This window comes from Rana temporaria, chromosome 5 (assembly GCF_905171775.1).
Source record: "Rana temporaria chromosome 5, aRanTem1.1, whole genome shotgun sequence".
NCBI lineage: Eukaryota > Metazoa > Chordata > Amphibia > Anura > Ranidae > Rana > Rana temporaria.
In genome coordinates, this window is record NC_053493.1 from 148901281 (window position 1) to 148928389 (window position 27109).

Sequence of the window (27109 nt, forward strand, 5' to 3'; positions counted from 1 at the left end):
CATTTTTTTTTTATGATAACATTTTTTATTAATTTGTTATCAACAGTTCCATTTAACCACATATCAAAAACAATTATAACAGCTTTATCTATATCCTATACACCCCCTCCCCAAAAGAAAAGAAAGAGGAGAACAAGAAAAGAAAAAAGAGAGAAAAAAAAAAGGTGGGACAAAGGAGATTATCCCCCTCACCCCCACTTATTCCCGGTTGCTCTTCCCTACCCCCCCCCCCCCCCGAAAAAAACTGAAAATTGTGCGGTCGCGCAACGATATACCCAAACATAATTGAAGTCCTTTTTTCCCCCCACGAATAGAGCTTTCTTTTGGTGTTATTTTATCATGCAATTTTATTTTTTTGCGCTATAAACAAAAACAGAGTCACAATTTTGAAAAAAAACCCACTATTTTGTACTTTTTGCTGTAATAAATATCCCCAGTTTTTTTTAAAAAGCAAATTTTTTCCTCAGTTTAGGCCGATATGTATTCTTCTACATATTTTTGGTAATAAAAATTGCAATAAGCATATATTGATTGGTTTACGCAAAAGTTATAGCATCTACAAAATAGGGGATAGATTTTTTGCATTTTTAATTATTATTATTTTTCACTAGTAATGGCGGTAATCGGCTAATTATATCGGGACTGTGACATTATGGCGGACAGATTCGACCATTTTGACACATTTTTTGTGACCATTGACAATTATACAGTGATCAGTGCTATAAAAATGCAAATGTCACTGGCAGGGAAGGGGTTAACACTAGGGAGCGATCAAGGGGTTAACTGTGTTCCCTAGTGTTTGTTCTAACTGTAGGGGGATGGAGTGACTGGGGGAAACTCCAATCGCGAGTGGCCGGCAGTCATCGAGGCCACTGGCCACGCGCCTCGGCATCCCCGCAGTGCTATCCCACTTAAATGGACCGACGTACAGCTATGACGGTTTGCGGGATCGTGTCAACCTGCCCCAGTATAAGGACGGTGGCTGGTCGCAAGCTGTTAAAAACGATTGTCAATTACTTCTGCCTTACTTCCTGGACAGACTTTAGGTCATGACACAGGAAGGCGTTGAGGAGAGAAATTGTGCCAATACCATTATTTTGTAGAAGTTGCTGAGTTTGTAGAGTGTAGCGGTTCAGATAATTTCTACTGATAGGGTACAAACCACTGACAAAAGCAGGCCATAGACGATTTGAATCTCGGCCGGTTCAGCAGGGACCAGCCGAGATTCAAAACACCTATGGGCAGGCTGATTGTACCCAATTTGATTGATCAACTTGGTTACAACCAGCATGTTGGAATTTTCATGTGATTATTGTCAGTGTCTAAAGCCGCTAGCAATAATCACTGTCTGTTTTCCCTGCAGGGATGGCCCCCTGCGCCCCCCCTCATCCCCAGGAAAGAAAATCACACCTTCTATGTTGGCTTAAGGCCTGTTCACATCGGGTGTGTTGGAATAGTCTAAATGAAGGACAAGACAACTTGTTTTATTTACAGTCAGTCCTGTTTACATCACTGTGTGGCAGAAAGTGGTGAGAAAAGTACAACTTAAAGTACCTTTTTTAGTGCAATGAGGTGCTCTGCAATACACCTCATCTCACCATGCTGCAGCTGATTGAACACTTTGTGACAATCATTGAAGCTTGTGAAAAGATTGCCATGTGATGTTTACAGTGCATCAGTGCCATCAGTGCCACAGCCTTCTCACTGCACACCAGGGCCTGACTTCTAATGCAGTTCTTCTGTCATTTGTAGACATCAGTTAATTTCAGGCTCTCCCAGATTTGTTCCTCCTCTCTGAGCAGATTGATTCCTGCTGCTGTCAATTAAATGCTATGATGGGGAGCAGGGCCAAGCCAACCAGTGTGTCAATGTATGCAGACAAGGGGGCATGCACGAGAGCCCCCATAGGAAGTGGCTTCCTCTGAGGCACTCGTTGAAGAGGAGGAGCCAGGAGCACCAGCGGGGGCCCTGATAACAACAGGACCGGGGCTCCATTGCACAGACCATGTAAGTATGACATGTTTTTTATTTTATTAAAAAAAAGAAACCTGTAATATTACTTTAACTCTTTAAAAAAAGCACCTAGGATATGTTACCCTTGGCAGAGGATTAATCTAGGATCTAAAAAATGTAACCTGTGTATTTTTATTGCAGCAGTCTATGGGCCGGATTCACAAAGAGTTACACCGGCGTATCAGTAGATACGCCAACGTAACTCGGAATCTAAGCCCGTTGTAAGTTTAAGTGTATGCTCAAACTGAGATACACTTAAACCTAGCTAAGATACGACGGTCTGCGCCGTCGTATCTTAGGGTGCAATTTTTCCGCTGGCCGCTAGGTGGCACTTCCGTTGATTTCGGCGTAGAATATGTAAATGAGTAGATACGCCGATTCACGAACGTACGATTGCCCGTCGCAGTAAAGATACGCAGTTTCCGTAAGAGATACGCCGCGTAAAGATAAAGCTGCCCCCTAGGTGGCGTAGCCAATGTTAAGTATGGCCGTCGTTCCCGCGTCAAAATTTGAAAATGTTACATCGTTTGCGTAAGTCGTCCGTGAATGGGGCTGTACGTAATTTGCGTTCACGTCGAAACCAATACGTCCTTTCGGCGTACTTTGGAGCAATGCACACTGGGATATGTACACGGACGGCGCATGCGTTCGTAAAAAACTTCAATCACGTCGGTTCACCAATAATTTACATAAAACACGCCCCTTCATCCTCATTTGAATTAGGCGCGCTTACGCCGGCCCCATTTACGCTACACCACCGTAACTTAGGAGGCAAGTGCTTTGTGAATACAGCACTTGCCTCTCTGACTTACGGCGGGGTAGCGTAAATACGATACTCTTCGCTGCCGTAAAAATGCACAGATCTACGTGAATCCAGCCCTTTATGTTTAGGTTATATTATTGGGTTCATCCAACAGCTTGAGATGATGGTGATTTATACTAAAAGACTTAAATGCTTTAGAATTATTTTGGAAACCTAGAGAAACAAGTGTTTTTTATGTTTAGCAAGATGTATATGTCTTTGTTAAAGGATCTGAAGAAAAAAATGTCCTGCTGGCTGGAAAAAGTGTAATGTTACAAGTAAACAGCTAGTAAGTTAATACATATACGCATTTCTCAATAGGTGGCTAAGTATTTCTACTGCAAGTACCTTTAAGATTTGAGTTACTGTACAAAACATTCAACTTCGAAGAAGGAAGTTGTATACCCTGTGGTTTTGTAAGATTTACGTGGACATCATTTCCAGTCATACACAACCTGCTTTAGGTTAAAGGAGTACTCCACCCAGCCGTTTTTGAAGACCTGAGTATAGGCCTGTCAGAATAAAACACGCTGAACTTTTTCCTAACCTAAATCTGGCTGCTCTCAGGATATAACACTTTAAACAGTACACTTTGGATATTTTTGGCATGGGAATTATCCTGGGCAAAGAAGTGTTAGAAACTCAGAGGAAGTAGGTAGGATTTTTAAATGTTAGATCTCAGGAATGCAGTGACAGAGCTCAGCAAGATTTTTATTTTTCTTGATCAGATTACTTTTCCTTTAATATTTGCCATTGCAGTTTTCTTTCATACTGTATTTTTGCACTTTGACTGCTGGGAAATTAGCATTTATTACACTTGGTTAAAGGGGAGCTCCACCCTCAAATTAAACTCTGCATGAGCACTTTTTAAAAAATGTCATTAGCTGAGTAAAAAAACATTTTTTACATACCTTAAAATGGTTGTTGCTAGGCAGACTTCCTAATCTGCCTTCTTCCTGATCCGCGGTCGTTTTCCTCTGCCTACACCGCACAGACTCCTGGGATTGTTGAGTCACCTCCCCTCCTAGTCACGTAGTATACGCAGTAACACCCCCCTCCCCTCTGAGACTCACTCAATAATTGTCACTCGCGGCTCCCGCGGCCCCCCCACCCTTCTCTCAAAATTTTTATTCAATTGTCATTCGCGGCTCCCGAGGACCCCCCCCGCCTCTCACAAAATTTTTATTCAATTGTCATTCGCGGCTCCCGAGGACCCCCCCCCGCTTCTCACTAAATTTTTATTCAATTGTCATTCGCGGCTCCCGAGGACCCCCCCGCTTCTCAATAAATTTTTATTCAATTGTCACTCGCGGCTCCCGCGGCCCCCCCCGCTTCTCACTAAAATTTTATTCAATTGTCATTCGCAGCTCCCGAGGACCCCCCCCACTTCTTACTAAATTTTTATTCAGTTGTCATTCGCGACCCCCCCCCTTCTCAATAAGTGTTTCATTAATTGTCCCTCGCGGCTCCCCCGCTTGTCAATACATTTTTATTTAATTGTCATTCGCGGCTCCCGAGGACCCCCCCTTCTCAATAATTTTTTCATTAATTGATTAATTGTCACTCGCGGCTCCCGCGGTTCCCCCCCCCCGCTTCTCAAGATTTTTTTCTTTAATTGTCACTCGCCCCCCCCCGCTTCTCAATAAGTTTTTCATTAATTGTCCCTCGCGGCTCCTGCGGTTTAATTTTTATTTAATTTGCACTCGCGGCTCCCGTGCCCCCCCCCCGCTTCTCAGTAAATTTTCATTTAATTGTCACTCGTGCCGACCGCCCCCCCCCTGCTTGTCAATAAATTTTTATTTATATTTAATTGTCATTCGCGGCTCCCGAGGACCCCCCCCCCCCCCCCGCTTCTCAATAAGTTATTCATTAATTGTCACTCGCGGCTCTCCCGCGGATCATCCCCCCCTTCTCAATAAATTATTTTTCTATAATAGTCACTCGCGGCTCCCGCGGATCACCCCCCCCCCCCCGCTCCGCTTCACAGTGCAGCACTGAGCATGTGCAAGGTCTGCAAAGCTGAAATCCAGGAAGTAATAAAGTCTGGCTTCATATGCCCACACTTAAGATGGTCACGGCCTAATGCTAGTTTATAAAGTGTCTAAATGCTGTAACAACCTAACAAAACGGACCTTAGTTTACAGTCTAACTTTACTAGAATACATTAAGCTTGTGTATTACAGGGGTATTTAAATTTAAAAAGTGAAATTGTGGCCGGAACTCCGCTTTAAAGTGGACCTGTCGTGAAAATTTGCACTTTACATGAGCAAAAACAATACATGAGCAAAAGCAAAAACAATATAAAATCCCATTATTTTTCATACAACTGTACATCCTTTTTACATCCTTTTTACCATGGAAAAAAAAAAAATCTAAAATGTCCTTCATGTAGGCCCTGACTGTCAAAGTTACTGATTCTTTAAGTCACTGATATTTTTCCTTATATGACTCCTCTATTATTCATTCGTCCAAAATAGAAACTAAAAAACATGTTATAAATTTTGCTTTCCACTCTGCAAGCTCCATTAAATACAAAGCAGCTCTAAGTAATTTGTATCCTAATAGAATAAGGCCGCTCATTTTAGTTTGCCTTGACAGAGATAAACACGTCCCTTTATGCATTGCGGATTGCGGTTTGAATGTATGCAAGCCTTAGGCCAAAGTATGACTAATAAATGATTGATTGTTCCGTTTCATGAACCAGCCATTGTTCTGTGGCATAATAGAAAAACCCAAATAATGTTTCACATCTTTATCAAATATTACATTGCAATTTTTCAGCATCTGCCATCAACAGACAGAACACTTGATAGTCTCTTATGTATGTTTTCCTCTAAAGAGTATTTGTCTTTGTCAGTGCTGCAAAAGTTATTCTAAGTTAAAATAATGTTTTGAATAACAATCAGACTGTCAGGAAGTGGCTGATGTCTCTTAGCTCTGTATTACAGATATCAAAATCTCATTCCCATCTGTTCATTTAATTGCATCAAAAATAATATAGATTAATACTGTGCAGGATACATATAAAGAAAAGAGCAAGGCTACTCAACTCCCTGGCATATAACTGACTGTCAGCCACAATGACTCATGACTTGGCTTTTCATTCTAGGAATAAATGTTTGAGCCAGAGATTAGAATGTTCGCTTTAGGTAACTAGACTTACAATAGCTTAGGTATGACTAAGAATATTTAAATCTGAAATAAGTGCTGTGGATGCATAACAGTTTGATTTATAATACAATACTGTCCTTTAAAATAAAACCTACACATAATGAATTGTACATGACCTTGCCACTTACAGCTTCATGAAAAGACAGTTTGGTTCATGAAACACACGATTTAATTCTCTTTAGTTTAAATTTATAATAGGATAATGGAAACTACAATATGAGCAGACAGGCATGAGTGGTCACTTGTAAATACACTTACTGATATAGTAAAGTGCACAAGAAATAAAACAACTTTAAAACAAATGATTACTGACCTCTATAGCTGTATGTAATCTGAAGTAATTAATTCTCAAAGGTCAACAATGATCACAATAGAGACTCTAATCGCAGCGTTCAAGCATCTGCTGTGTGATAACTGGTAAAAAGTAATGTGTTTGGATTCAATTCATAAGAAATTCATAAGAAATTACAAACTTTAATCAGAACCCCATTAAAATAGAAAAGTCAGATCTTGAAAAGTACCCATTCAAAAAAAACAAAAAATATTATATATACCGTATTTATCTGCGTATAACACGCACCTTAACTTTAAGAGGGAAGTTTCAGGAAAAAAGCGTTCCACAGCCCCCTGCATATAACACACAGGCACAGTTTACCCTCTATTTTCAAGGAGTGTTATACGCCAATAAATGCAGTATATAGATTTTTAATGTCATTCCTTGGTGAGAGGATCCTCCTTTATTAAAGGAGTTGTAAAGTAAACATTTTTTCACCTTAATGCAATCTATGCATTAAGGTGAAAAAACATCTGATGCTGCCGCCCCAAGCCCCTGTTATACTTACCTGACCCCTCGAAAGTCCCGCGCACGGTCCCGAGATCCTCTTCGCCGCTCAGCCTGGCCGCTGATTGGCTAGAGCGGATGGATTGAGAGCAGCGCAGCCATTGGCTGGCGCTGCTGTCAATCACATCCAGTGACGCGGCGCGCCGAGGGGCGGGGCCGAGTGATACAATGAGCAGCTATGGCCGCTCGCTGTATCACGGGAGCGCGCCCGCAATTACTCACCACCATGCAAGCTCTCTCACATTACTGTGGTCAGTACTTGCGGGGAGGACCAGAGACAGATAGCGAGGGACCCCAGAAGATGTGGATCAGGGCCACTCTGTGCAAAACAAACTGCACAATGGAGGTAAGTATAACATGTTTGTTATTTTAAAGGAAAAACATTTTTTCCTTTACTAACCCTTTAATAACTTTGAGGGTGACATGGGAAAACCATTATTCCTTAAAAATTCTTGCTATATTTCTTTAAGCTGTATTTGTTGTTACAGAATGGTACGATTCTCAGGGACACCATATTCTGGCATCAAATATTTTGCATGTGTAATAGATTTCGTTCATTTAGCTTGACTGAAATACAGCAGCATCCAATTTTTTTTTGCCCAGAATTTGTTGGTGGAAGTGGCAGTCACAACAGATCTAAAATCAATAGGAGGACTCATGCCCTGTACACATGATCGGTTCGTCTGATGAAAACGGACCGTTTTCATCGGACGAACCGATCGTGTGTGGGCCCCATCAGTTTTTTTTCCATCGGTGAAAAAAAATAGAACCTGTTTTAAATGTTTCTTATGGTTAAAAAAACAATCGTCTGTGGGGAAATCCATCGGTCAAAAATCCACGCATGCTCATAATCAAGTCGACGCATGCTCAGAAGCATTGAACTTCATTTTTCTCAGCACCTCGTTGTGTTTTACGTCACCGCGTTGGACACAATCAGATTTTTAACCAATGGTTTGTAGGCAAGACTGATGAAAGTCAGCTTCATCGGATATCTGATGAAAAAATCCATCTGTCTGTCTTCATCAGACGAACCGATCGTGTGTACAGGGCATTACTCTTCCAAAACATAAAGCTAATGCCCCAACATAATGACAGTTGCAAAAAAGTTTCATTTTGAATACATTCTGGGACAACCATCAGCTTTTAACTCTTTTGCTGCCAGTGACGTGTTTGCATTTTTTGCATGTACACATGCCAAAATGTTCACTTTGGGCCTGAAGACTACTTAAAACCTCCAAACGGTATACAGTATATTTTATGAAAGCAGGGGCCCTGGAGAATAAAATGGTGGCAGGTTCTGTTTTTTCATGTCACAAATTAACCCAAATGTTTTAGTATGAAATACAGGAAATACAGTAAAATTAATTTTAGTGCACACAAAAATAATATATTACATATTTTGTGGTAAAAGCAAATCTCCTGCCCCCCACGAACAAATACTGTAGCTGCTGACTTTTAATGTTAGGGCACTTACCTGTCCAGGGATCCCACGATGTCGGCACCCCAGCTGATTTTTCAACAGCTCTCGAGTGCTCCCGCCACCATTCCTTGTAGGGGAAACCGTCAGTGAAGCCTTGCAGCTTCACAGCTGATTCCCTACTGGGAATGTGCAAAGCATGCTGAGCTTTGTGAATAGCCCAGTAGCGGGGGAAGGAGGAGGGGGGCCGAACTTCTGGGGGACCTCTCCACGCCAATGGCTGCAGTGCTGATCTGTGTATTCTGATAAGGGAGTCCTGGTTGTCAGAATACAATAACACATCAGTGGAAATCTATTCATTCACAACACTTTTGTGGTTGCGGGGATCTATGAGTTTTTTTTTTTTACTTTGACCCACTGGTTGAAGGAAAAAAAAAACATTGAATGTATACCATGCTTTACTGTTACTTGTCTCTTGTAGAATACCTATATGTTCATCTACATATCACAAATCTTACTATCTGATTATATTTCTTTATACTAAACTTCTCTCTGTCTTGATCACATTCTTTGTATTTTCTCAATCTTCATAATCACTTGTTTATCTCTTCCTCTCAATCTTCTCTGGTCACAGTTTTTTTCATAATATCTCATTATCTGCGTGCCTAAAGCCTAGTACACAGGGGCCGAATGTGGGGTGGCATTGACTGGCTCAATAGAAACCAGCCAACATTTGGCCCATGTGCATGACAGCCAGTTTAGCAGAAGCCGGAAGGATCATGGATCATGACGGACCGGCTCCCTATCAGTGCTCCCAGCCATTGGCTGAAAGCACTGACCGGAGTGTTCTGGTGGGGGGCCATCCCCCTATCACAACAAAGTAGCACAGCAGGGGAGATCAAGGCTTTAGGCAGACCATAAGCGGTACTAATTTATTTCCTGCAAAAAATAAATAAATTTGCACAATTTCCCCATCAACACAAACAGTGCTTACAAGGGAATCCCTCCTGCAAGCTATTGTTAGCTCCTGGCAGGGATGGACAGGGTCGGGTGGGGGAACTGTCCCGCTGTGAGACTATGTGGCAGGCTGGTTGTACCCAAGTTGATTGATCGATCAGCTTGATACATTCAGCCTGCACTCACACAGTTCAAATCTCAGCCAGTTCCTGCTGAACTGGCCGAGATTTGAACCATCTAGGCCGGCCTTACTCCTTCCCAATCTGTACACTTTTGCCTGTTAATATAAATTAGTAGCCTTTTGCAACAGCTACCCTCTCCCAACATGTTTAGATTTATCATGGAACAATGGAAGAGAAGGATGTACTTTGCAGAGTGCAAGATTTGTGCAAAATGGCTGTTGGATGTTAATTTATTCGATATTTATTTACTTTTATATGGGTGCATATTAACATGATGATGACATCATCATATCACATACGCATTTTAATCACATGCACTCAATGTCATTAAAAACCTACCTGTGTTATGCAGGCACACTATATTGCACTTCCCAGACCTCCTCCCATATGGGCATTGTCCTGTTCATTCCAGGCTGTCTTTGAGACCTCAACTCCTCACATGTAACGGTCATAATTTAATAACTATAACATATGAATAATTTTTCTACAATTAACTGTTTTTCTGAAAGATGGGCTATTATGGCAATATGCTTGAACTTTTACTCAAAGAACGTCTAATATCGATTATTTAAGTGTTTATTATCAAAGCAGCTGCCACTTACCTATTATTAAATAACTTATTCATATCCAAACATGTATATTCCATTTCTTTTTTTAAATACGCATTGTGGCTCCCTTTTTTGCCCTTAAATCGGAAATCCAAAAGGGTGGCTATCCAGTAATGCTCCCTTTCCTCTGTGGACCACATCCTGGGGTCCTTGCACAGTAACTTCAATATAAATGAACCTATTCACCGAAAATTTCTTGTGGCAGAGGACCTGAGTCCTCATTCTGGTTGAAAACAGCAGTGATTTCTTGCCACCCACGTACAATTTCCAGGCTTTGGTAGGGGTATAACTTACCCATGTGAATCTATTCAATGTCTTCCTCATGGGACAGCAGGCAGGACCCCTTATTTTTTTAATAAATAACTTTAAAAGACTTAGGCCGCGTACACACGGTCGTTCCAAACCGATGAGAATGGTCTGATGGGTCATTTCCATCGGTTCACCGCTGAAGTGGCCTGATAGTCGTACACACCATCGTTCCAAAAACCGATCGGGTCAGAACACGGTGACGTCAAACACACGACGTGCTGAATAAAATGAAGTCGACTTTATTCTGAGCATGCGCGGGTTTTGAACCGATGCTTTCTGTACTAACCATCGGTTTGGACCGATCGGGCAGCGGTCCATCGGTTCGATTTTAAAGCATGTTTTAAAATTTTGGACCGAAGGACAACAGACCGATGGGCTATACACACGGTCGGTTTGGACTGATGAAACTGAACCTCGGTCCATTCTCATCGGTTTTGTCTGACCGTGTGTACGCGGCCTAACAGTTGCATGGAATAAATAAGGCCGCAGCTGCTTTATTATTGGTTTAAAGACATATTTAATTAATAAAATTCATTTATTAACACTTAAACAAACCCAGCCACTACCGCTCAGGCTGCATAAACTTCAGATTTCAAAATAACCCATAACAAATAGAGTCATAACAAATTTTGTCCACCTTTAAACAATATAATACTTTTTTTTTTTTTAAAAGGTGACATTACCACATAATTGCAGCCGCGACAAAAATAACAAACAGGGGGGGGGACACCACAATCCTGTTCTCTGAGGCGACTGATCAGCGGTACGGAACCCCTTCTTTTATAGCCCTAACTATCACTGGATCTATCTGGCTAGAACTGGTACTGAGCCCAGAGAACCCTAAAAGCCCGGGAAAGTCACGTGTAACCCTCTCCCAGGCCTAGTGAACACCAGGTGTTCAAAGAAAGCCCAGGAAAGTCACGTTTCTGCTCTCCCCAGCCTCGTGACAGGCAACCCTTGCAGAGCCATAGCAGGCCTCTTCAAGGGGAGCCTTGAAACCACCTGCCCTGCCGCTCTCCCATGAGAAAAGGGGGAATTGAAACTTCTCCCCCTTTTCTATCATTCTCACTACTGGCATCCCTACCCTCCGGGGGTTCTGTTTGAAATCCCAGGGGGACCTCTGCAGCCAACTTGGCAGACCCCCCTCCAAATATCCCCAAAAAAAATTCACTAAAAATACACTAAAATCTTTATCGGATGCAAACACAACAGGACCTACAAAATTCCTGCCAAATCTAAAGGAAAAAACTGTATAAAGTTAATAAATAAAGTTCTGTGTGGAAATTAGGTTTTGAGGCTCGTTCACATTGGCCCTGTGGCTTGTAGAGTGTGAATTACTTGGTCTATTTTACGTGACTAGAGCTGTGTCTAGCCAGCCTAAATTACGCCATGGGGATGCAGTGTCTGTATGAAATACAGACAGTGTGCATTTGAGGCAACTCACTCGCACCTACAAGTCTGTCAAATTAGGACCTGTGGCTGTGTTTGTACAGCCACTACATCTATATCGAGTAACAGGCAGCGCCACAGACAAACTTCACCTTCACACTGTATGATCCAGAGAACCTGTGTGAAAAAGCCCTTCATTTCTTGAAAACGCTGTTGGGGGGCTTAGCTGAAATATCATGAAGACGGAGAAAGGGACTGATAATATAAATTCCTCATTCATTTTCTCTACAGCCTCAGCTGCACTGGACAGTGAATGATCAGAAAGGGCTCTGTACAGAGGCTCCGGTTTATTCACAAGCTGAAGCATATACAGTATGTGTACACACAGAGTATATTTATAAACTACCAATCTCCCAGGACAGCACATGCTCAGTACAAATACAGTCCTCTAGGTGCAAAGCAGCTGGTGGAGACTAACCAATCTTCAATAGATAGAAAAAAATGTGGTCCAATCTGCAGCACCCTGTAGATTTATTTAGAGAGACTTCCAGGTTTTCCATCTTTTGCTCTTCCTGTGAGGACAGGATGAGCTCTGGGACTTTCCCCTTGTAACAGGAATCCATAAATGGTCCCTATCCCAGTCACCCTGCTGTCTGTCTGATGTCCTTCATACTGCCCCACTGTCTGTGTGCACTGGATGCAAGGGACCTGCCCTCTCTGTTTTCATGTATTCAGGAATCTCCTGTGCCGACTCTGACCCTTCCCTTGCTACTGGATGCTCTCTGGTCACCAGAAGCCAACAGTGTGAGTAATCCCCTGGGATCTCTGCCCTGTGACTGTTATTCTGTGTTTACTGCTCTGTGAATTATCTCTCCCTGCTGTGTCATATTGCTGCTCTGTGGACTATTTCTCCTTTGCTGCGCCATATTACTGCCCTGCAGATTACTGCTTCCTGCTGTGCCATATTACTGCCCTGTAGACTATTTCCCCTTGTGGTGCCGTCCATATTGATACTATTTCTCCTTGCCGTGTCATACTGCTACCCTGTGAAATTTCTCTTCTTGCTGTGCCCTATTGCTTCCCCCTCCTGTATATCCAAGTATACAGTATACTAATGAACATCTGCACATTAGGTTCTGATTTTCCTCCGTGTGCTCTCTCTCTCTCTCTCTCTGTGCTCCTAGTTTGTCACAGTAGCACAATCCTGACTGCTGCACTCTGTGTGATGCACACTCCTGAACACTGCTCTCCGTGTATTACCCACTTTTGATTTTATTTAAACACTGAGCACTTTAAATAAACCTGAAATGAAACACTTATAGTATTTATTATTATTTGTGAAACACTAGTCAATTCATGATTCTCTGTAGAACACTTTGCACTGGCCACTTTAATGTTTATATCACTATTGATATATGTCTAGTTTGGAGTGCTGCATATATATGCATTTATAAACCAAGTGAAAATTACCTGGTGCTGGTATTTTTGGTATCGTTTCTACTGATTGACAGACGTCTAGTTTTGGTAATACTGTAATGTTTGTTGAAATATATGTCAAACCCAGATGAAATAATTCTCAATATACATTTTATTAATTAATCACATTAATTCAATTGGAAACTATTAACAGACATGATGGCCTGTGAGGATCTAAATTAACCCGTTTCCAATCCATGCTATAAGAGGCCTTTTTATTGGACTCAACCTGCGGAAGTCTCATTTTTCACTCATGTTTTTATCTGTGACTTTCTCTAAAACATAAATCGGGCAGTCAATCTTAGGGTTTACAATCTACCCACATACTGATTTTTTGTTTACACAGACTCTTTAAATAATTGCAATTCCTAACTGATTCCAGCAATTTCATTATATATTAAGGCAGTCTGTATTATATAGAAATGTGAACATATTTTCTGTTTTGCTTTCTTGTACCTGGCACAAACAATTTGGAGATGAGTCTGTTGCACATCTGTATCTGTACATCTGTCCGTTGCACATCTTGCAGAAAATGCTTGGCTAAACTGTCTCCAACCTCGGTGATTGCTGAATTATTGCCCCAGAAGAAGAATACAGCAAATGTAGTCGAGTAAGAGCTCCCGATTTACATATTGTCTGGGACTCAACATTGAAGCCTTTGGACAAGTGCAACAGCCAGGATCAGAAGATGTCAGTGACAACCTACATATTTCCTTAGTGTTTTCACAGTAAAATCATGAATCCTTTTTGATTTAACCGGTCAGGGTTATTAAAAGTTGAGTGATGTAGATACCTGGGCAAACAAATATAGAGTTAAGCAGTAGATGATATGAACTCCAGCAGAACTCTGGATGCCCTTTGACCCTAGCAAGGTAGTTTTAAAAAATCTTAGTTGTGTGTGTGTATACAAATTAGGTTCATTGTAGGAGAGTTTGCTGTATGCTGAAGTGAGACATCCCTTGAATTTTTCACCTTAAATACAGTCTCTACCTTTTGGCCAATAATAATTACAAGTGAAAAAAAGAGTGAATAGATATATGCGCTAACTCAAAAAATACAATAGTAATTAAATACAAAGCAGCTATCACAGTTTGTAGATAAACCAAACACAAATAATATAATCCAATAGTGCAGGACTCCAGTGGAAAAAAATAAAAAATAATATAAAAAGATTAAGATTAAAGTCCAAACAAATATATTCATCAATGAAGTTGAAAAAACAGGACCTCCACCAAGACTTCAGTGTGCAAACAGGAAAACACACCACACCACCATGCAACTAATCTGCTTATGAGAAAAACATCATTGTGGGCATAGAGATCAAATAATGTGTAGGTCAGTGGCAGTCTCACTACCAACAGGATGCGTGGGTGAAAGCGGTTGTCCACAGGCAACATCAATGGTGAAGGCTCATCCAGAAATTCATAAGGATCCAAAGCCCGTAGGTAAAAGCAACATGCAATTTATTGTATGGTACTTACAGGAACAAACAGGCATACAGGCATCAAAACATATAATAACTCTGCGGCTCGTAGCATACTTGTATCGGCCAGCCTAACATTTTTCATCCTATGTGGATTCGATGCGGCCGCAAATTTTAATAAGGCCATAATGAATTCTACTTGTTTGGTCCGGAGCCCTGATTCTTTAGAAAGAAAATAATGGACCGCCTCCACTCCCAAATTATGGGGTATAATGGTATAAAGGGACTTCACATCAATGGTGACCATCCACATACCAGAGATAACCGTAAGGTCAGACAAAATGTTCATGATATGCCTCCAATCCTTGACATAGGAGGGGATTTTCTTCACTATGGGTTGCAAATAGAAATCAATATATTTGCCCACCCGGGAAGTGATGGAATCTATGCCACTTACTATAGGGTTATGCAACTTTGGAAGATAGTAAATGGTCGGAGTACGGGGGGCCTTAGGTATAAGGAAAAGTTTCTCCTTAACCGTTAGTATACCCTCAAATACTCCCCTCTCCACTAGAATCTCCAACTCTCTTTTGTACTTAAGTTTGGGGTCACCGGGTAGGATAGAGTAGGTATTAACATCATCAACGATGTTATGCATCTCCCTCAAATAATCCGCTTTGTCTAAAACGACAATACCACCCCCCTTGTCCGCCGATCTGATAACTAATTCCTTGTTCTTACAAAGAGAATCTAATCCCTCTTGTAGAACTTTATTGAGTCTAGCTTTCTTTATATCCAGGGTGGGCAGATATATTGATTTCTATTTGCAACCCATAGTGAAGAAAATCCCCTCCTATGTCAAGGATTCGAGGCATATCATGAACATTTTGCGGCCACATCAAACTATTTTTGGTTTGAAAATGAATTCTACAGACAGGATACAGGAGTAGCCATGGGGGCCAAATATGCCCCGAGTTTGGCTAACTTGTTCATGGCCAAGTGGGAGGAGGATGTCATCCATTCAGAAGCTATGTCCCAAGTCGCCCTTTGGGCAAGGTATATTGATGACATCCTCCTCCTATGGACCGGTGAACATCATGACCTCATTGGATTTATTAATAATCTCAATTCCAATAATAGGGGGATAGAGCTCAAATATGAGGCGAGTCAGACCAGCATTCATTACCTGGATTTGAAGATCGGGATTAAAGACGGTGCATTCGTCACTTCCATGTATTTTAAGGATACAGATCGCAATGCATTCATTCCCACAGACAGTTGCCACCATGCCCCCTGGCTAAAAGGAGTCCCCAAAAGTCAATACCTTAGGTTGAGTAGGAATTGCTCCGATCCCCATGAGTTTTTGATTCAAGCTAGGGTTCTTACTGACCGCTTCTTAGAGAAGGGTTATTGTCAGGAAACCCTGAACGAATCGCTTAATCAGGTTAAGGCCATGGATAGAAGCGAACTATTACGTGAAAAAAGGTTGGCTGAGGGGAACAATCATTTTGAGGGTGTGCCTTTTATTACGTCATATTCTATTCAACATCGGTCCATCTCCCATTTAGTTCAAAAACATTGGCATATTGCCAGGAGCGACCCGGTGTTGAAGGATATATTGCCCCCAAAACCTAAAGTGATTTTTAAAGGTGTTCAGTCCCTTAGAAATAAAATTTCAGTTAATGTGATCGACCCCCCCCCTTAGAGGTATCGGCTTCTTTGATCAACTCAAAGGGTATTATAAATGTAAAAAGTGTAGGGTTTGTGCTTTGAGTACCAACAACCAAAGGTGTGTCACATCTTTAATTTCCACAGTTACTAACAAGGATTTTAAGATCGCACCGTGCATAACATGTGCCTCAACAGGGGTAGTATATCTGTTACAATGCCCTTGCGGCCTACAATATGTAGGCCGGACCAAAAGGTCCTTCCAAATAAGGGTAAACGAGCATATTACGAACATCCTAGCAGGTTTCAGGAACCATTCTGTAACATAAAAAGGACCCTTCCAATACTCTATTCTTAGGAATAGATAAATTTAGGGCACGCTGGAGGGGTAGCAATTTAGTCAGGGAAATTTCCCAAATGGAAATGGGTTGGATACATCGCCTAAAATCCTATACCCCCTATGGTCTAAACATTGAAACCGATGTGAACGCCTTTATAAACAATGCCTGATGTGAACTTTTTGTGAAGGGCACCTATGGGGACAGATGTTTTTTAAGAATGTACATTTTTTACAATATACATATTTTTTATAAACACTCCTTCAGGTCTATGAAAGAAATTTATTTTTCATATAATATATTTTTATGTAATATATTCACCAATTAGATATTTCACTTATATTATTTAACATATTTTTTCACAAATTTTCATAAATTTTGTGGATATTAATTAATATTTTCCTTCACTCACGGAGGCCCACTAAGGCTCTTTATGCCCCTTATGGGGCTCCTTTCCTTATGCTGGTGGTCTCCTAGTGCTATCTAGGTTCACGTTTTTTAACATGAATGGCATCTTAGGCCCCATACTCACGAGCAAACATGTCTGCTGAAACTGGCCCGCAGGCCAGTTTCAGCAGACATGTTTGGTCGTGTGTGGGCGCGAGCGGGCCGAATTCCAGCAAACATTTGCCCGCCGGGCCTTTTCCCAGCAGACAAATATTCCTGGACTTGTTTTAAAACAGCCCGCTGGAATTCAGCCCGCTCGGACATGTACGGTCGTCAGTACAGACCTACCGTACATGTCCAGGCGCCCGCCGTCCCTCGCATGCGTCGAATGACTTCGACGCATGCGTGGAAGCATTTTAAAGGCGGGCCGCGCACGTCGCCGCGTCATTGTCGCGGCGACACCGCGTCATCGACGCGGCGACACCGCGGACACGCCCCGCGTATTGTTTACGCGCGGACTTCTGTACGATGGTGTGTACAACCATCGTACAGAAGCCCTCTGGCAGACATGTATGGTGAAAACGGTCCGACGGACCGCTTTCACCATACATGTTTGTCCGTGTGTACCCGGCCTTAGTTGTCATTCATCACTTTACATAAAGATCTAGTTTTGCCTCTAGCAATCTTTATTAAGAGTTGATTTTTCACATTTTTCCACAACTTTCCCCGTGACAGGGGATCTAATTAAAATTTACCTTTTAGGATTTCTATTATTCTTTTCAATTTACTACTTGCCCACAAGATGGCGATGGTTGCACAAGAGGGAGACATCTTGTGCCGGATGTACTTCTCTCCCCCTCCGTGTCAACACATTCGTCTAGTTTTTATCATAGACACACATAGAGATTTATTGTATTTGTGACAACCTGGAGAATCAATTTGCCAGGTTTTTTAAATTTATACAAATTTTTTTAGGAGTTAATTTAAAGCCTTGGTGGCGTCATGCCGCGCTGCCAAAATGGGCACATTTTACCTCAATAAAGATGGCGGTTTTGGTTCCATGGGATCGCCCTTCACATTGAGTGGTAGCTATTTATTGGTGTCTCACTGCCAAAAGCCCTACCCCCATTGAGAACGTCCGACTAGTGAGGAAACGCGTCTGGGAGGCTACGTCAGTGACGTCACCACGCTAAGGAGGAGGGCTCCTTCAAGCCGGCCGGCTTTTGAAAATATCTTGATTACATGCTGTTTTTATTCTACGATTTTGTAAGTACATTACTTTTTTTATTAAACTGTTACCCTGCGGTATTATGCTATTGCGTCCTTCTCTCTGTATCCATATGATCCATTAATTGGGGAGGCTACTGGACCATCCGTCACTTTTGGGGAGCCATAATCCGTGGCTGGATTGTAATCCTTCGCTAGGAGTATTTATCCTTTGAGCCCTGGAGAGACCTTACCTGTGATTTGGGACGAATTGCTCCATCCATTGTCCCTGAGGTATCAAAGGCCGTGGCTGGGCTATAGCCAATCGCTTGGAAAAGCTTGCCATCTGGTAAGCTGCTTAATATTGCGGTGGAGGGCTCGCACTGATTGTATGCATGTCACCTGGTGATCCGGAGTTTCAGATGTATAATCCTAATATACTAACCTGTATGGAGTCCCCATCTGCAGCTTAAAGAACAGTGTATATTCAGCTTCACCAACACCCAGTGCATCTGTTGGCTGTTATAGACTTTTTTGGGCTCAATCCTAAAAATATTCTACCTTTACCCATATATTGGTTTAAACAACGTTTTAGAGTTTCCTGGCGCGGCTTTTTATTTTCCATTGTCTATTGTGTGTATCGCACGTTAGCTGCTGCCTTTAGTCCATCTGTGTAGTAGCGCGTTTTTTCCTTTTTTCCTTTAATATATATTATAAGTCAGGTCCATAAATATTGGGACATCGACACAATTCTATTTTTTTTGGCTCTATACAACACCACATTGGATTTTAAATGAAACAAACACGATATGCTTTAACTGCAGACTATGAGCTTTTATTTACATCCAAATCAGGTGAACGGTGTAGGAATTACAACAGTTTGTATATGTGCTTCCCACTTTTAAAGGGACCAAAAGTAATGGGACAATTGGCTGCTCAGCTGTTCCCTGGCCAGGTATGTTATTCCCTCATTATACCATTTACAAGGAGCAGATAAAAGGTCCAGAGTTCATTTCAAGTGTGCTATTTGCCTTTGGAATCTTTTGCTGTCAACTCTCAATATAAGATCCAAAGAGCTGTCACTATCAGTGAAGCAAGCCATCATTAGGCTGAAAAAACAAAACAAACCCATCAGGGAGATAGCAAAAACATTAGGTGTGGCCAAATCAACTGTTTGGAACATTCTTAAAATGAAAGAACGCATTGGTGAGCTCACCAACGCCAAAAGACCCGGAAGACCATGGAAGACAACTGTGGTGAAAGAGCGAATAATTCTTTCCCTGGTGAAGAAAACACCCTTCACAACAGTTGGCCAGATCAAGAACACTCTCCAGGAGGTAGGTGTATGTATATCAAAGTCAACAATCAAGAAAAGACTTCACCAGAGTGAATACAGAGGGTTCACCACAAGGTGTTAACCATTGGTGAGCCTCAAAAACAGAAAGGCCAGATTAGAGTTTGCCAAACAACATCTAAAAAAGCCTTCACAGTTCTGGAACAACATCCTATGGACAGATGAGACCAAGATCAACTTGTACCAGAGTAATGGGAAGAGAAGAGTATGGAGAAGGAAAGGAACTGCTCATGATCCAAAGCATACCACCTCATCAGTGAAGCATGGTGATGGTAGTGTCATGGCGTCGGCATGTATGGCTGCCAATAGAACTAGTTATTTTGTATTTATTGATGATGTAACTGCTAAAAAAAAGCAGCAGGATGAATTCTGAAGTGTTTCGGGCAATATTATTATCTTCTCATATTCAGCCAAATGCTTCAGAACTCATTGGACGGCGCTTCACAGTGCAGATGGACAATGACCCGAAGCATACTGCGAAAGCAACCAAAGAGTTTTTTGAGGGAAAGAAGTAGAATGCTATGCAATGGCCAAGTCAATCACCTGGAGCAAAGAAACCATCCTGGACTGCCGCACTCTGTAAAAGCGAATTTATTGCAAAAAATTACAAAAAAAAGTATACAATCCAAACAATGCAATGCAAAATCATCCAAAAATTCAGCAAACGTAGCCAAAGCCAAAAGTGGACATGCAGGGACAAGAACTAGCTGACACATTCAAGTCAATCACTTGACCTTAATCCGATGGGGCATGCATTTCACTTGCTGAAGACAAAACTGAAGGGAAAATGCAACAAGAACAAGCAGGAACTGAAGACAGTTGCAGTAGAGGCCTGGCAGAGCATCACCAGGGATAAAACCCAGCGTCCCAATATTTATGGACCTGACTGAAAATTTACATCAGTCCCTACCCTCAAGGAGCTTACAATCTAAGGTCCCCTAACTCACATTCATAAATACTAGGGCCAAGTTAGACAGGATCCAATTAACCTACCAGCATGTCTTTGGCGTATGGGAGGAAACCGGAGTGCCCGGAGGAAACCCACGCATGCACAGGAGGGAGGACATGCAAACTCCAGGCAGGTAGTATCATGGTTGGGACTCAAACCAGTAAACCCTTTCAAATGATATCATTTTGTTTCTCGGTTGGCCAAATCCTATAATATATTGTTTGTTTTATTTTGCATGCAAAATGTATGTTTATTAATATGTGTAATTAATTGTATATAGTTTTGTGAAAAACATGGTATTGCAAGCTTGGTTAAGCCTGGAAGCAAATGCAGTATGGAAATGGGATGCTTTGTTCTCTTCTGGACATCTGTGCTGTGCTAGCTCAAGTAAGCTATACTGTAAACCAGTAAATCACATATATTTTTAAAGAAATCCTTTGTCAGTGTTTTCATGGACTTGATCTACTTTAAGAAACAATGTATGAATCTGTATTTATCAAGCTTAGTGTTAGTTTTACTATGATTATACAGTTCAAAGATTCAGCTTTTCCTGTTGGAATGTTGACATTTTAAGAGGAATGCAAGGATCTTTTGGCATGCTGCATGGGTACATTTCTTTCCTTAAAAGTGTTCATAAAGATTCCTGTATCTCTGCATGGAGTGTGTTTTGTATCTGTGTTTTCAAGTAGCATTAGATTTCTCATGGAGAATTCATGCCAGAGCCTTGAACTAAAAATGCTGCAAATTTTGTTTTGGATCATGTCCGTTGGGAATAGTGCTGGTACTGGTATGAAGAAGACAACTCGTCTTTTAAAATCAAATGCAACTTATTTGATGGAATACAGTTTCCAACAATGTGTCAAACTATGCTAGTAACAACAAAACACGAAAAATACCAAGGGGCGTGAATACTTTTGCAAGGCACTGCTACGACAGCTAAACACACAGCACAAAAACTACTCTTTGCTGCAGAAATAAAATAAAGGTCTGTGACTAGCAATGATACTGAAGATTCCTCTTGTGTCAGCTCTTTTTAGACAGGAGACTTTGTTTTTTTGTTTTTGTGTTTTGCATCAACAGCTTTCCTGATGGGCAAAGACGTATAGCAGGGCTGCTATGGCTAACACTGAATAAACCTCCCTTTTTTGGAACTTATGATGGAAGTAAGACATACAGATAATGGCGTTGATTTACTAAAACTGGAGAGTGCAAAATCTGGTGAAGCTGTGCATGGTAGCCAATCAGCTTCTAACTTCAGCTTGGTCAATTAAGCTTTGCCGATATAAACCTCGACACCTATTGGTTTCTGTGCAGAGCAGCGCTGTAACAAATTCATCTAGCGCCCAGGGGAAACATGTCAAGTTGCGCCCCCCCAAGATGTGTCAGCAAAAATTCCCCCCCACCCCCCCTAAAAAAAATCAAGCAATTATCTGCATGCTTACCCCCCCAGTACAAATCAAGCCCCCTGCTGAAGTCCCTCTCCAGCTTTAGAAATGCTCATTCCGCATATGCTCCCAGCACAATACCCCCCTAGAAAAACTAGCACAAATCCCCCTCCCAAAAACAATTTACCCTCCTAGCACAAATCACCCCCCCACTATATTATCTTTTCTAGCACCCCCCGCCCCAATACCCCCTCCTAGCACACCTCCCGAAGTCCTGTTCCCCCATGCCTTCTCCCAACACAAATCCCCCCCAAATCGCCACTCATAACACGCCTCTCGAAATTTCTCCTCCTAGACTAGTTCTTACTTCCTGTTGCTCCCAAAAATTCCCCCTCCCAACACAAATCCCCTCCCCCAATCTCCTTGTGGTGCCCCTGCACCTCACATGATATCATATTGCCCAGAGCAGCTGTCCCTCTTGCCCACCCCTTGTTCTGGCCCTGGTGCAGAGCTGCACCAGATTTTGCACTCCAGTTGTAGTAACCCCTATGTCTATTTTAGGAAGGCTCTACCTTGTTTTTCAATGGACTTGTGGAGGACGTTTTATTCTATTTAGCCCACCTCACCTTAATATGTCCATGTTATACTGTCTCATTGCTCCCCAAGCCTAAATATATAGATGCCTTAGTTTCCATGCACTGTGTTTTAGGAACCATGTGAGCTAAAGGTCTAATTGAGTGAGTATTTTTAGGGAATGTTTATTGTGGTGAAAGCAGTGAAATACTATTCACCGGTGCCTACTGCTGGTATAATGTTGCTAAACAGGTTTAAAAACATTAACTTATGCAGTCTTATGTAATGTAATGTCAGATGTTTATATTATGGCAGACACATGACTTTTGCAAAGTGACACTGTTTGCTCAGTAGTAAAAGCACAAGAGTATTTCTCATATTTCATTCTACAGACTACTACTGTTCTCGATGATCCTTGACGCATAGTGTAAGGAGCTCTGGAAATTTGTGAGCTTTCTGCTTTACTTCAGAGGACAGTGCTTTATAGATGCCTGTCAAGAATACTTCATTTGGAAGATGTTTCACTCATCTCCAGCTTCCAGTGGCTTCAGACTTCAATAGATTCTCAGTGATCAAAGCTAAAGCATTTCCTTTGGTGCTGAACCCCCAAACGTCAATACTATATTTTTGGTATTAATATTGTGATGCCTGACAGTGAGCTACGCATAGGTATAATGTGATTACGTTTGCAATGAAATAAATGCTAACCCTCAATAGGAATTGACATCAATGCTTTTTAACAGACCATGACAAAAAATGTTTTAACGTAAAACAAGAGGCCACTACATATTTCTAGTCAACATAAAAAAGTTAGCAAGCAAGACATAAAGTCCATTAAATATTTAATATCATTATAAAAAAACAATGAAACAATTCACTCAGAGGTCAAATAATTTCTTCTAGTTTCATTGATCGAAGCTTCACTGTATACTATTGCAGGGCAGCCAGGCTACATAAATAGTAACAATTAAGGGGTTCTTTTACGTTTAATCAATTTTATTAAATGTAAAAAAAGAATATACAGGGAACAAACCATAAATAACTTGCATTAAGGTTTACAACACAAGAAGTTCAATTAGTAGCTGAAAAGTATGAAAAGCCAAATAAACCATCAAACATGGTTTGCTGAGTTATACATCTATGCTACCTATACAAAAAGAGCATTGGTTAGTATAAAACAGACATAGAAATATTCTTTATGGCAGGGGATTGTAGGGCATAGGAAGACATACAGTACTTAAGCTGATGTCCTATAACAGTGATGGCAAACCTTGGCACCCCAGATGTTTTGGAACTACATTTCCCATGATGCTCATGCACTCTGCAGTGTAGTGGAGCACCATGGGATGTTCATAATGTTTCAAAATATCTGGGGTGCAAGATTTGCCATCACTGTCCTATAAGAACCCTCTTTGCTGGGAGACTCAAACCGACAGTGGACAGGCCCTTAAAGGTTTTTTAACCTTGTGTTTTTGTGCTGCAATGCCTAGGCCAATAATGACATTTGCCCCCTGATCCTGCACATATCTTCTGGAGGGCTTTGGGTCCCAGCAGAGCTGTACGGCACACGCGGGTTTCCAACTCATACGTAAAGACGGCACCAGTATAGAAATTCCAACACGCAGTGTGTCTGCACATGTGCAAAAAAACTGCCCATGCATAGATGTGTCGCAGGGTCTGCTGAGATCCGAAGGCCAGGCATAGCCCTTCATAACACCTGCACACTTGTCAGCCTAAAAAAGTTAGTGACCAGCTGCAGTTTCACATGGAGACAATGTACACTCTTGATGCACTCAAGACTGGGGAAGCTTAAGTAAGTTGTAGTTTAAGAGCGACAGACCAGGCAGGTTTTAAGAAAAAAAATAATAACAATGGGTGTATTATTTCACAGTAAACAGTCAAAATGAAATATTGTACATGGTACATATTTGATTCACACAACATACGCAGACACCATATGACATGCTTGCACTTATGCATCAAACAAAATCAGGACAGATCCTGTAGAAATAATCAAATTCAGTGGCATTGCTGAATCAATACCACCAATGGACCACAAGCAACATAGATAACAAATGATCATGGCACTACTTCTCTCTACTGCCCCTCAAGAAATAATACTGGAAAGAGCTCATAGGCTCCCTCATTGGCTGCCTAAGTATGTCCTTGCTAACATTTTTACCATTTACAGGAACAGCTCATGCACATTGCACAACATATTTCTCCTTTACCTGATTCTTGCTCAAGAATCATGTTGTTTGATGACCAATTTTTTGTTCAATAAATTATTATTAGTAAAAAGCATTTCCATAGAAAACTAGGGGCCAGATTCACGTTGCCGCGCGGCGGCGTAACGTATCCCCTTTATGTTACGTACGCCTGTCGGATCTATGCCAAAAGCCGTTGTATCTTTGTTTGTGAATTACAAATAAAGATATGACGCGGCAAATTTGAAAGTACGCCGGAGTATCAGCAGATACTCCGGCGTACTTTTTCTGTGAATCTGGCCCTAGATTTCTACATATCGTTCACAATTAGTTTACAGAGCCTAATTATATCAAATACACATTACCAATAAATGCAACCAAAGGTATGTATGGCATCACAGATTAACCTATGTGCTTAACTTGTACCAGGAGCCATAGGCATAAAAAAAAAAAAATGAGGACATGGAATCACAAACTGCTATTTTGACACATGAAAAGCACTTTTTTACTTTTTTGGAGGCAAAAGGAGTGTATTAGGACCACCAGAATGGGTCCTCCACATGCAGTTTACACACACAGATCCATGTCCTTGGCTGTGTAACAGCTGATCACGGGTACCTTGCGGACATCATGGCCGCCAGGCACGCACATCAGCATCTCAGTGACGCGCAGGCACCCAGTGGCCGGAGAAGCCAAGGCCGTCAATAGACGGCATCCCGGACCTGAAGAGCCACCTTGTGGCCATCAATTTACAATGGCCCGGGCTCCAACAAGTTAATCAATAGGTCCTTGCATATATATATACTGTGTGTGTGTATATATACACACACCGGATACAATATTTGTACAGTATGTATATATACATTTATCCTATGTCTTGTTTATCTCACAGCTTGTGTATTTAAACCATGCTAAAGAATGCTTAATAATTTCACTGTATATGAATAGAATATATAATATACAGTACATGTGTGTATGAACTCTCTTTACCAAATTATATTACTAGAGATCATATATCTGAAAGTATATAACTTTTGGGTAACAACCCCACTGGCCATTTTAAAATCTAGAAATCAACATGAAAGTGCAATTTATTTGCAGAAAACATGTATACTGTATATACAATATATTGTAATGTCTACTCTACATGTGCAGTATTAAATCACTTGCAATAGGCCCCAATATGAACAGAACTCCTACCAGCCATTTTAAAATGAGGAAATCAATATTACAGTGTACTCACACAAAACATGCCCATAGTCTGGAAGTATCTGAAAGAATGTGAGCGTACTAAGACCCATTTTAAAAACCTCACCAGCCATTTTGAACTCAAGAAATCAGCATTAAAATGCAATTTGTTCACAGAAAAAAGCCCCCCAAAAAATGTAGTGCCAACATGTGCAGTGCACACTATGTAAGTGGCTTTTGAAAGTCAGTTTTAAAAAGGTAAAGGCCAGGCAGGTTTATATGTAAAAAAGGGCATATAGTACAGCTACTGGTACAGACTGGACACCCAACAGTCCATAGGGTCTGCTCCTCACTTCTTTAATGTCATTGATTCCTACTAGTGAGTGCGTAAACTGTGCCTTGTGCACAGTACATACACATTATTCAATCACTTGTATTATACCCTATTTTTAATAGGATGTCCACTAGCTATTTTTCAGATCAACATTAAGTCAGATATACACTAAGGGCCAGATTCATATACCTGCACTGCGGCGTAACGTAACTCATTTACGTTACACCGCCGCAACTTTTCAGCGCAAGTGCTTGGTTCACAAAGCACTTGCCTGAAAACTTGCGGCGGCGTAACGTAAATCCATCCGGCGCAAGCCTGCCTAATTCAAATGGGGCGTGTACCATTTAAATTCGGCGCGTTCCCGCGCCGAACGTTCTGCGCATGCTCCGTTAGGAAATTTCCCGCCGTGCTTTGCGCGAAATTACGGCGCCCCGACGTGTTTTTTGAACGGCGACGTGTGTTACGTCCTATCGTATTCCCGGACGTCTTACGCAAAAAAAAAAATTCAAATTTGACGCGGGAACGACGGCCATACTTTAACATGGATGGTCTAATGTTACACCACCTAAATAGCACTCGTAACTTTACGACGGGAAAAGCCGACTAGCGACGACGTAAGCGAATGTGCGTACCTTCGTGGATCGCCGTAAACCGCTAATTAGCATACCCGACGCGGAAAACGACGAGGACTCCACCCAGCGGGCGCCGAAGAATTACACCTACGATCCGAAGGTGTACGAAGCCATACGCCTGTCGGATCGAAGCCTAAAGCCGTCGTAACTTGTTTTGAGGATTCAAAACAACGCTAGGACGCGGCAAATTTGAAAATACGCCAGAGTATCTGTAGATACGCTGGCGTATTTCGACTGTGAATCTGGCCCTAACAGTTTATTGTTTTCATGCAATCGGAGGGTTGCACGAAAAAAAAAACC

General features: G+C 41.5%; 1 protein-coding gene across 1 annotated transcript in view; it reads left to right on the plus strand.

The window, feature by feature from the left end:
* Nucleotides 1-27109, plus strand: part of SUGCT (succinyl-CoA:glutarate-CoA transferase) — a 1112375-nt gene that overhangs the window by 588040 nt on the left and 497226 nt on the right. The gene's annotated exons all lie outside the window — the stretch shown is intronic.